We start from the raw sequence: 11,860 nt of genomic DNA on the forward strand, positions 1-11,860 counted from the left end.
GTTTTGCACACGCAGAATACTCAGGTTAAACTTGACGAGCCTAGCATATGCAGATATGGCCTCGGAACACTGAGACCGAAAGGTCGAGCGTGAATCATATAGTAGATATGATCAACATAGTGATGTTCACCATTGAAAACTACTCCATTTCACGTGATGATCGGTTATGGTTTAGTTGATATGGATCACGTAATCACTTAGATGATTAGAGGGATGTCTATCTAAGTGGGAGTTCTTAAGTAATATGATTAATAGAACTTAAATTTATCATGAACTTAGTACCTGATAGTATCTTGCTTGTCTATGTTAATTGTAGATAGATGGCCCGTGTTGTTGTTCCGTTGAATTTTAATGCGTTCCTTGAGAAAGCAAAGTTGAAAGATGATGGTAGCAATTACACGAACTGGGTCCGTAACTTGAGGATTATACTCATTGCTGCACAGAAGAATTACGTCTTGGAAGCACCGCTGGGTGCCAGGCCTGCTGCAAGAGCAACACCAGAAGTTATGAACGTTTGGTAGAGCAAAGCTGATGACTACTCGATAGTTCAGTGTGCCATGCTTTACGGCTTAGAACCGGGTCTTCAACGATGTTTTGAACGTCATGGAGCATATGAGATGTTCCAGGAGTTGAAGTTAATATTTCAAGCAAATGCCCGGATTGAGAGATATGAAGTCTCCAATAAGTTCTATAGCTGCAAGATGGAAGAGAATAGTTCTGTCAGTGAGCATATACTCAAAATGTCTGGGTATAATAATCACTTGATTCAACTGGGAGTTAATCTTCCGGATGATAGCGTCATTGACAGAATTCTTCAATCACTGCCACCAAGCTACAAGAGCTTCGTGATGAACTATAACATGCAAGGGATGAACAAGACAATTCCCGAGCTCTTCGCAATGCTAAAGGCAGCGGAGGTAGAAATCAAAAAGGAGCATCAAGTGTTGATGGTCAATAAGACCACTAGTTTCAAGAAAAAGGGCAAAGGGAAGAAGAAGGGGAACTTCAAGAAGAACAGCAAGCAAGTTGCTGTTCAGGAGAAGAAACCCAAATCTGGACCTAAGCCTGAGACTGAGTGCTTCTACTGCAAGCAGACTGGTCACTGGAAGCGGAACTGCCCCAAGTATTTGGCGGATAAGAAGGATGGCAAGGTGAACAAAGGTATATGTGATATACATGTTATTGATGTGTACCTTACCAGAGCTCGCAGTAGCACCTGGGTATTTGATACTGGTTCTGTTGCTAATATTTGCAACTCAAAACAGGGACTACGGATTAAGCGAACACTGGCCAAGGACGAGGTGACGATGCGCGTGGGAAACGGTTCCAAAGTCGATGTGATCGCCGTCGGCACGCTACCTCTACATCTACCTTCGGGATTAGTATTAGACCTAAATAATTGTTATTTGGTGCCAGCGTTGAGCATGAACATTATATCTGGATCTTGTTTGATGTGAGACGGTTATTCATTTAAATCAGAGAATAATTGTTGTTCTATTTATATGAGTAATATCTTTTATGGTCATGCACCCTTGAAGAGTGATCTATTTTTAATGAATCTTGGTAGTAGTGACACACATATTCATAATATCGAAGCCAAAAGATGCAGAGTTGATAATGATAGTGCAACTTATTTGTGGCACTGCCGTTTAGGTCATATCGGTGTAAAGCGCATGAAGAAACTCCATAATGATGGACTTTTGGAATCACTTGATTATGAATCACTTGGTACTTGCGAACCGTGTCTCATGGGCAAGATGACTAAAACACTGTTCTCCGGAACTATGGAGAGAGCAACTGATTTGTTGGAAATCATACATACAGATGTATGTGGTCCGATGAATATTGAGGCTCGTGGCGGATATCGTTATTTTCTCACCTTCACAGATGATTTGAGCAGATATGGGTATATCTACTTAATGAAACATAAGTCTGAAACATTTGAAAAGTTCGAAGAATTTCAGAGCGAAGCTAAAAATCATTGTAACAAGAAAATAAAGTTTCTACGATCAGATCGTGGAGGAGAATATTTGAGTTACGAGTTTGGCCTACATTTGAAACAATGCGGAATAGTTTCGCAACTCACGCCACCCGGAACACCACAACGTAATGGTGTGTCCAAACGTCATAATCGTACTTTACTAGATATGGTGCGATCTATGATGTCTCTTACTGATTTACCGCTATCGTTTTGGGGTTATGCTTTAGAGACGGCTGCATTCACTCAAAATAGGGCACCATCGAAATCCGTTGAGACGACGCCTTATGAACTATGGTTTGGCAAGAAACCAAAGTTGTCGTTTCTTAAAGTTTGGGGTTGCGATGCTTATGTGAAAAAACTTCAACCTGATAAGCTCGAACCTAAATCGGAGAAATGTGTCTTCATAGGATACCCAAAGGAGACTGTTGGGTATACCTTCTATCACAGATCCGAAGGCAAGACATTCGTTGCTAAGAATGGATCCTTTCTAGAGAAAGAGTTTCTTTCGAAAGAAGTGAGTGGGAGGAAAGTAGAACTTGATGAGGTAACTGTATATGCTCCCTTATTGGAAAGTAGATCATCACAGAAACTAGTTTCTGTGACGCCTATACCAATTAGTGAGGAAGTTAATGATGATGATCATGGAACTTCAGATCAAGTTATTACTGAACCTCATAGGTCAACCAGAGTAAGATCCGCACCAGAGTGGTACGGTAATTCTGTTCTGGAGGTTATGTTACTAGACCATGACGAACCTACGAACTATGAAGAAGCGATGGTGAGCCCAGATTCCGCAAAATGGCTTGAGGCCATGAAATCTGAGATGGGATCCATGTATGAGAACAAAGTATGGCCTTTGATTGACTTGCCCAATGATTGGCGAGCCATTGAGATTAAATGGATCTTCAAGAGGAAGACGGACGCTGATAGTAGCGTTACTATCTACAAAGCTAGAATTGTCGCAAAAGGTTTTTCGACAAGTTCAAGGTGTTGACTATGATGAGAGTTTCTCACTCGTATCTATGCTTAAGTCTGTCCGAATCATGTTAGCAATTGCTGCATTTTATGAAATCTGGCAAATGGATAATCAAAACTGCATTCCTGAATGGATTTCTGGAAGAAGAGTTGTATATGATGCAACCGGAAGGTTTTGTCGATCCAAAGGGAGCTAACAAAGTGTGCAAGCTCCAGCGATCCATTTATGGACTGGTGCAAGCCTCTCGGAGTTGGAATAAACGCTTTGATAGTGTGATCAAAGCATTTGGTTTTATACAGACTTTTGGAGAAGCCTGTATTTACAAGAAAGTGAGTGGGAGCTCAGTAGCATTTCTGATATTATATGTGGATGACATATTGCTAATTGGAAATGATATAGAATTTCTGGATAGCATAAAGGGATACTTGAATAAGAGTTTTTCAATGAAAGACCTCGGTGAAGCTGCATATATATTAGGCATCAAGATCTATAGAGATAGATCAAGACGCTTAATTGGACTTTCACAAAGCACATACCTTGACAAAATTTTGAAGAAGTTCAAAATGGATCAAGCAAAGAAAGGGTTCTTGCCTGTACTACAAGGTGTGAGATTGAGTAAGACTCAATGCCCGACCACTGCAGAAGATAGAGAGAAGATGAAAGATGTTCCCTATGCTTCAGCCATAGGCTCTATCATGTATGCAATGCTGTGTACCAGACCTGATGTGTGCCTTGCTATAAGTTTAGCAGGGAGGTACCAAAGTAATCCAGGAGTGGATCACCGGACAACGGTCAAGAACATCCTGAAATACCTGAAAGGGACTAAGGATATGTTTCTCGTTTATGGAGGTGACAAAGAGCTCATCGTAAATGGTTACGTTGATGCAAGCTTTGACACTGATCCGGACGATTCTAAATCGCAAACCGGATACGTGTTTACGTTGAACGGTGGAGCTGTCAGTTGGTGCAGTTCTAAACAAAGTGTCGTGGCGGGATCTACGTGTGAAGCGGAGTACATAGCTGCTTCGGAAGCAGCAAATGAAGGAGTCTGGATGAAGGAGTTCATATCCGATCTAGGTGTCATACCTAGTGCATCGGGACCAATGAAAATCTTTTGTGACAATACTGGTGCAATTGCCTTAGCAAAGTAATCCAGATTTCACAAGAGAACCAAGCACATCAAAAGACGCTTCAATTCCATTCGGGATTTAGTCCAGGTGGGAGACATAGAAATTTGCAAGATACATACGGATCTGAATGTTGCAGACCCGTTGACTAAGCCTCTTCCACGAGCAAAACATGATCAGCACCAAGACTCCATGGGTGTAAGAATCATTACTGTGTAATCTAGATTATTGACTCTAGTGCAAGTGGGAGACTAAAGGAAATATGCCCTAGAGGCAATAATAAAGTTATTATTTATATCCTTATATCATGATAAATGTTTATTATTCATGCTAGAATTGTATTAACCGGAAACATAATACATGTGTGAATACATAGACAAACAGAGTGTCACTAGTATGCCTCTACTTGACTAGCTCGTTGATCAAAGATGGTTATGTTTCCTAGCCATAGACATGAGTTGTCATTTGATTAACGGGATCACATCATTAGGAGAATGATGTGATTGACTTGACCCATTCCGTTAGCTTAGCACTCGATCGTTTAGTATGTTGCTATTGCTTTCTTCATGACTTATACATGTTCCTATGACTATGAGATTATGCAACTCCCATTTACCGGAGGAACACTTTGTGTGCTACCAAACGTCACAACATAACTGGGTGATTATAAAGGTGCTCTACAGGTGTCTCCAAAGGTACTTGTTGGGTTGGCGTATTTCGAGATTAGGATTTGTCACTCCGATTGTCGGAGAGGTATCTCTGGGCCCACTCAGTAATACACATCACTATAAGCCTTGCAAGCATTGTGACTAATGAGTTAGTTGCGGGATGATGTATTACGGAACGAGTAAAGAGACTTGCCGGTAACGAGATTGAACTAGGTATCGAGATACCGACGATCGAATCTCGGGCAAGTAACATACCGATGACAAAGGGAACAACGTATGTTGTTATGTGGTCTGACCGATAAAGATGTTCGTAGAATATGTGGGAACCAATATGAGCATCCAGGTTCCGCTATTGGTTATTGACCGGAGAGGTGTCTCGGTCATGTCTACATAGTTCTCGAACCCGTAGGGTCCGCACGCTTAACGTTACGATGACAGTTATATTATGAGTTTATATGTTTTGATGTACTGAAGGTTGTTCGGAGTCCCGGATGTGATCACGGACATGACGAGGAGTCTCAAAATGGTCGAGACATAAAGATTGATATATTGGAAGCCCACGTTTGGACATCGGAAGTGTTCCGGGTGAAATCGGGATTTTTCCGGAGTACCGGGAGGTTGCCGGAACCACCCGGTAACTTAATGGGCGTTAGTGGGCCTAGGTGGAAGAGAGGAGAGGAGGCCAGGGCAGGGCCACGCACCCCTCCCCCTAGTCCGAATAGGACAAGGAGAGGGGGGCGGCGCCCCCCCTTCCTTCCTCCCCTCCACCTTTTCCCCCTTTCTCTCCTAGTCCAACATGGAAAAGGGGGGAGTCCTACTCCCGGTAGGAGTAGGACTCCTCCTGGCACGCCTCTCCCTTAGGCCGGCCGAACCCCCCCCCCCCCTTGCTCCTTTATATACGGGGGCAGGGGGCACCTCTAGACATAACAATTGATCATTGATCTCTTAGCCGTGTGCGGTGCCCCCCTCCACCATATTACACCTCGATAACATCGTAGCGGTGCTTAGGCGAAGCCCTGCGTCGGTAGAACATCAACATTGTCACCACGCCGCCGTGCTGACGAAACTCTCCCTCAACACTCGGCTGGATCGGAGTTCGAGGGATGTCATCGAGCTGAACGTGTGCTGAACTCGAAGGTGCCGTGCGTTCGGTACTTGATCGGTCGGATCGTGAAGACGTACGACTACATCAACCGCGTTGTGTTAAACGCTTCCGCTATCAGTCTACGAGGGTACGTGGACAACACTCTCCCCTCTCGTTGCTATGCATCACCATGATCTTGCGTGTGCGTAGAAATTTTTTGAAATTACTACGTTCCCCAACACCAAGTGCAGGTTGAAAATTATACCTCTTCTGTGAACAAGGAGGCTCGATGGTATCACTGCCAGCCTTTCTTTTCAAAGACTCGCCTTGCGCGAGCGTTGCCTTCTTGGACGGCGCCTTCGATATGGTTTGGCGGGACGAGCACCGCCCCTTTGGAGCATGAGACGGTGCGGTGGGTGAGGCGCAACGAGAAGGCTATTGTTGAAAAGATGTCTCCTGAGCACTTACGTGGGAGGAGGGGAGAAGGCCGGGACAATCAGCTGTGATGGCCACTTCTGTGCTGTCGCAGCTCGCCTGATAAAAGACCCCCTCCTTGAGCTCTATGAATATATCCGGATCCTCTTCAAATCCGGGATCCAGGTCTCGAATATGGTCCTCTCGCTGCGGAGCGGGGCTATAGATCCCCGCGACAGCCTTTCTCCATTCCTGTTAAAAATAGTCGGATTAAGTTCAACAAAGTGCGGCTCAGGAAGAGGATTGAGTAAGGTTACGGAGCGAAAGCTCACCTAGGTAGGAGGGTTGTACATGGAAAGGCTGTAACGCCCCGAGACCGACGCTCCAGATGCCTTCCTTGTTTTGCGAGTCAGTTGTGTTTTTTATTTGTTTGTTGCATCTCATCATGGCATCATCCGCATTGCATCGGCACTCGTTGTCGTCATTGTTTTTAAAAACTTGCATCCGCTCATAGTTGCCGCGTCCCCCTTGCTTTCGTTGACCGTTTCGAGACCAACCACACTTGCAACGTTGCTCCTCGTTTTCTCTCTTGTCTTCACCGGGGCCTTTTGTCAGACACTTTGTCTTTGTCGACCCCTCTCAGACCACCCCTCGCGCGCGTCCGAAAATTGTCCCGAACCCGACCCGGGCGTTGGGTCCGGATCATCCCCAAACATCTATAAAACATCTCCGTTTTCTTGTTTGGACTCTCTACCTTTTTATTTCTCGATCGTCCGATTGCGATCGGAGGGGTGAGGGAACACCTACCCAAATATCAACCTAATATATAAATAGCTAACCCTAGTCCAATCCATCCTCCTTGCCGCCGCCACTCCACCGAATCCCCCTCGGGATCTCCCCTGCCTGATTCACCCAACCAGCGCTCTCCCTCCTCCTCGTTCCAGATGCCCGAGCCCCCAATCCAAAATTCCTCTCGGCCTCCACCATGTAGCCCCCTCCTCCCGATCCATCCACCATGGCCGTCGCACTGCTTCTTCGAGACTAGCAGCTGCTGATCTGCATCCATGCTGCCTCCCGCCGTCGACCGCAAGCCAAGGAGCCTCCCCGTGCTCCTCCACCTCGCCTCGTCATCCGGCAACCGGCGTTGCCACCGGCGACCAGCAGATGAGCGCCACGCCCTTCCCTTCTTCCCCATTCCCTCTGGTTCCCTCTCTCACCTGCTCCCTGTCTTCTCCAGAAAGCCCGCAGGAGCATCCATGGTCGTCCCCGTCGCCGCTGCCTTTCCCTCGCCTTCCCTCGGCTCCACCTGCCGGTGAGACTCACGACTCCGTCACCGGCGAGTCCCTGCCGCGTCGGCCATCTTCTCCCTCGCCTCATTCCGCTCGTCTGCAGAGGTCGCGGGGCATCTCTGCTGCATCGAGCCTCTGCTCGTTCCACCTCCAGCGCGCCCGATGCCTCCTGCTCGCGCATGCCTGGCCGCGCCACCGGACCCCCGCAGGTCGCTGTGCCCTGCCATCTCCGTCTCTCTCTTCTTCCTTTCCTTGTTTTCTCCTCTGAATATTATGCCTTTTCTTCAGACAACAGCTCCATAGCCGCCCGTCAAGTTCGCGCCCCGGCCCCGATCTGGACCGGATCTCCTCTGCTCCGCCGTCTAGCCGCCGAATCCGCCCCGTTCCAGTCGGTTCCCGCCGACCCCACCGCCAGGAACCCCCCTGTCGTTGTCTTCTCCATCGCCATGGTGTTGCTGTTTCTGTTCTTCAGAAACGAGAGCACCAGCGTCTCGTTAGTCCCGAGCGTTGACCGCGACTCCAGTGACCTCCAAGGCCCAGCGCGCCCCTCCTGCAGCCTCCCCTCCAATCGGGTTAAGGCCCATGGTGAGCCCCCAGCCCCTTCTCTTTGTTCAGCCCAGTTCCGCCAGATTCAGCCCATGTTTTTTTCCCATGCGCTGCGAATTTTGCCATTTATCCAGAGACTGCCAGTTTTACAGAAAAACCCATCATGTTCATGCATATAATAACTAAACAACCGTGCATCGGATTAAAATGATTTATATATGTAAAATGCTTAGAATTTTATCTAGTTTCACATTATGCCACTTTCATCCATGTTTAAAATGTTTACACTTGATGTTTGTTTAAATTTGCTCTAATGCCATGTTAAAATGATTTATTTCATAACTAAATAACCGTAGCTCGGATTTAAATAAACTTTATATGTAAATGGGGTAGAAAAATGCATAGATTAACTTGGTGCACTTTATTTTCCTGTCTAACAACAATAAAATATGGTTTTAGGCAGAACAGTACCAAATCTAAAATATGCATGTGGGGATTTTCCGGAATTGTTATTTGTTGTTCCGGCCTCATTTAAACTTGCCTAAATAGTTAGTTTACTTATGCTTCACCTCTTGCCATGTTAATCAACATTTAATATTGTTGGGTACATAACCGAGAGAGAACTAAATAATTGATGTGGTGTTTCGTCAATATGCAACTCGTTGCATTTTGAGCTCCACTTAATTTGTAGTGTTGTTTGTTGCACTTTGCCATGCCATGCCTCATTAAACCGGACATGCATCATACTTGTTTGTGCATCATGCCATGTGTATGTGGTGGTTGTTTACTATGTTGTTTGTTTCTTTCCGGGTTGCTTCTCTCGTTACCTTCGGTTTCGTTCCGGAGTTGTGAGGATTCGTTCGACTACATCCGTTTGTCTTCTTCATGGACTCGTTCTTCTTCCTTGCGGGATTTCAGGCAAGATGACCATACCCTCGAAATCACTTCTATCTTTGCTTGCTAGTTGTTCGCTCTATTGCTTTGCTGCGCTACCTACCACTTGTTATATCATGCCTCCCATATTGCCATGTCAAGCCTCTAACCCACCTTTCCTAGCAAGTCGTTGCTTGGCTATGTTACCGCTTTGCTCAGCCCCTCTTATAGCGTTGCTAGTTGCAGGTGAAGATTAAGTTTGTTCCTTGTTGGAACATGGATATCATGAACTTTGTTGGGATATCACAATATCTCTTATTTAATTAATGCATCTATATACTTGGTAAAGGGTGGAAGGCTCGGCCTTATGCCTGGTGTTTTGTTCCACTCTTGCCCCCCTAGTTTCCGTCATACCGGTGTTATGTTCCTTGATTTTGTGTTCCTTATGCGGTTGGGTGATTTATGGGACCCCCTTGACAGTTCGCTTTGAATAAAACTCCTCCAGCAAGGCCCAACCTTGGTTTTACCATTTGCTACCACCTATCCCCTTTTCCCTTGGGTTCTGCCGACTCAAGGGTCATCTTTATTTTAAACCCCCGGGTCAGTGCTCCTCTGAGTGTTGGTCCAACCCGTCAGTCGCCGGTGGCCACCAGGGGCAACTCTGGGCTCGCCTATCGGAAGCTTGGACAATCCGGTGTGCCCTGAGAACGAGATATGTGCAGCTCCTATCGGGATTTGTCGGCACATTCGGGTGGCTTTGCTGGTCTTGTTTTACCATTGTCAAAATGTCTTGTAAACCGGGATTCCGAGACTGATCGGGTCTTCCCGGGAGAAAGTTTATCCTTCGTTGACCATGAGAGCTTATAATTGGCTAAGTTGGAACACCCCTGCAGGGTATAAACTTTCGAGAGCCGTGCCCGCGGTTATGTGGCAGATGGGAATTTGTTAATGTCCAGTTGTAGAGAACTTGACACTCGGCTTAATTAAAACGCATCAACCATGTGTGTAGCCGTGATGGTCTCTTTTCGGCGGAGTCCGGGAAGTGAACATGGTTTTTGGGTTATGTTTTGACTTAAGTAGGAGTTCAGGATCACTTCTTGATCATTACTAGTTGACGACCGTTCCGTTGCTCCTCTTCTCGCTCTTATTTGCGTATGTTAGCCACCATACATGCTAGTGCTTGCTGCAGCTCCACCTCACTACCCTTTCCTTCCTATAAGCTTAAATAGTCTTGATCTCGCCGGTGTGAGATTGCTGAGTCCTCGTGGCTCACAGATACTTCCAAAACAGTTGCAGGTGCCGAGGATACCAGTGCAGGTGACACAACCGAGCTCAAGTGGGAGCTCGATGAAGACCTTGTTCGTTACTATGTTTCGTTTCCAGATGATCAGTAGTGGAGCCCAGTTGGGACGATCGGGGATCTAGCATTTGCGGTTGTCTTCTTTTCTTTTGGTTCCGTAGTCGGACCTATGTGTGTACTCTGCTTGATGTATGATTTATTTATGTATTGTGTGAAGTGGCGATTGTAAGCCAACTCTTTATCCCATTCTTGTTCATTACATGGGATTGTGTGAAGATGACCCTTCTTGCGACAAAACCACAATGCGGTTATGCCTCTAAGTCGTCCCTCGACACGTGGGAGATATAGCCGCATCGTGGGCGTTACAAGTTGGTAATCAGAGCCATACCCGACTTAGGAGCCCCCTGCTTGATCGAATCGCTGACGTTGTTCAGTCTAGAACAAAAATGTTTTGAGTCTTAGGATTATATATATCGGAGAGTAGGATTCTTCTTACTCCTCAGTCCCTTCGTCGCTCTGGTGAGGCCTCCTGACGTAGAAGTTTTGACTTTTCTCTCCTCAAATTTCACTAAATCTTTTTTTAGGATCACGCGGGTGTCTTGGAATCGTTCCGATGGTTTTGTGACGAGAACATTGTTCTTGGTGCCGCCTGACATTTAGGGGTTGTGGCAGTGTCCCGGGGAGTTGAGCTCCAAGGTGTTGTCGTCACAATTTTATCGTTGCAGTTCTGGAATACCTGAGTTTCGCCGACATCGAAAATCTCTTTTATGCAGTTGTTGGTGAGATCACCTCGACGCCACCCAGTACTGGGGCGGGAGTTCAGGAGTATTGCCATAACTCGTATAACGGATGCTTTTCGAAGGTTGAGGTACATGATTTCCGAAGGTTTCTTGGTTATGTGTTGACGGATGGATACAGCTGGATCTAGGGATTGTTAGTTTGGGTGATATATTTTGTGTCCCCTGTATCCCCAACACCAGATTGCATAACCAGAAAGTTTCGGGAGTTTATAAGTGGGAATTCAAGTATCTCGTAGGATATCTTTCCAACACACACATGATATGATATGGGATCTATCATATGTTTGTTTCCGGTTTATTCTGCGAGCCAATCCTTTGTTTTGTTTTAAGTTAGGGTATTCGAGTTGCTTCGAAGTCAAGTGTTGATTCCATACCTTTCCTAAGCGGTGTTCTCATACTTCTATGTGAATACCAATCCTTCTTGATCATCGAGATTGTCATGCCAATTCTTTCCAACCGACGTGCTCTTTTTCAAGTGGATCCGATCATCTCAACATTCGCGAGATCAATTCTCAGTTCTTTGCAACGGTGTTTGCTTCATCCGTCCCAAGTTGCCTTTGTTTTCCCACCCTCCCACCCTTTTCTTCAAGGACTCAGATTTCTTAATCAAGTATCATTTTTATTGATGGGAAGTCTCTCCATTCTTTTTCGTCAATGTTCTTATTCAGTGATTTCCCATGAAGATACTAACGGAGCTTCAAGTTTATTATTCTTCATTCTTTTTCTTCTCCGATGGACTCAAGTCAAGCTTTCAGTGTTGATCGTATTCTTTTCCTCGTTTCAAATGCTTTCTCATGTCGGT

General features: G+C 45.8%; 1 long non-coding RNA gene across 1 annotated transcript; it reads left to right on the forward strand.

Moving 5' to 3' along the window:
- Nucleotides 1-7,122: 7,122 nt before the first annotated feature.
- LOC141042064 (uncharacterized) lies at nt 7,123-11,322 on the forward strand. Its single transcript, XR_012203874.1, has 4 exons — nt 7,123-7,748; nt 7,828-8,124; nt 8,932-9,003; nt 10,249-11,322. It is a non-coding gene; the product is annotated as an uncharacterized lncRNA (long non-coding RNA).
- Nucleotides 11,323-11,860: the final 538 nt, after the last annotated feature.

The sequence above is a fragment of the Aegilops tauschii genome, chromosome 2, assembly GCF_002575655.3.
Source record: "Aegilops tauschii subsp. strangulata cultivar AL8/78 chromosome 2, Aet v6.0, whole genome shotgun sequence".
In the NCBI taxonomy this organism is placed as follows: domain Eukaryota; kingdom Viridiplantae; phylum Streptophyta; class Magnoliopsida; order Poales; family Poaceae; genus Aegilops; species Aegilops tauschii.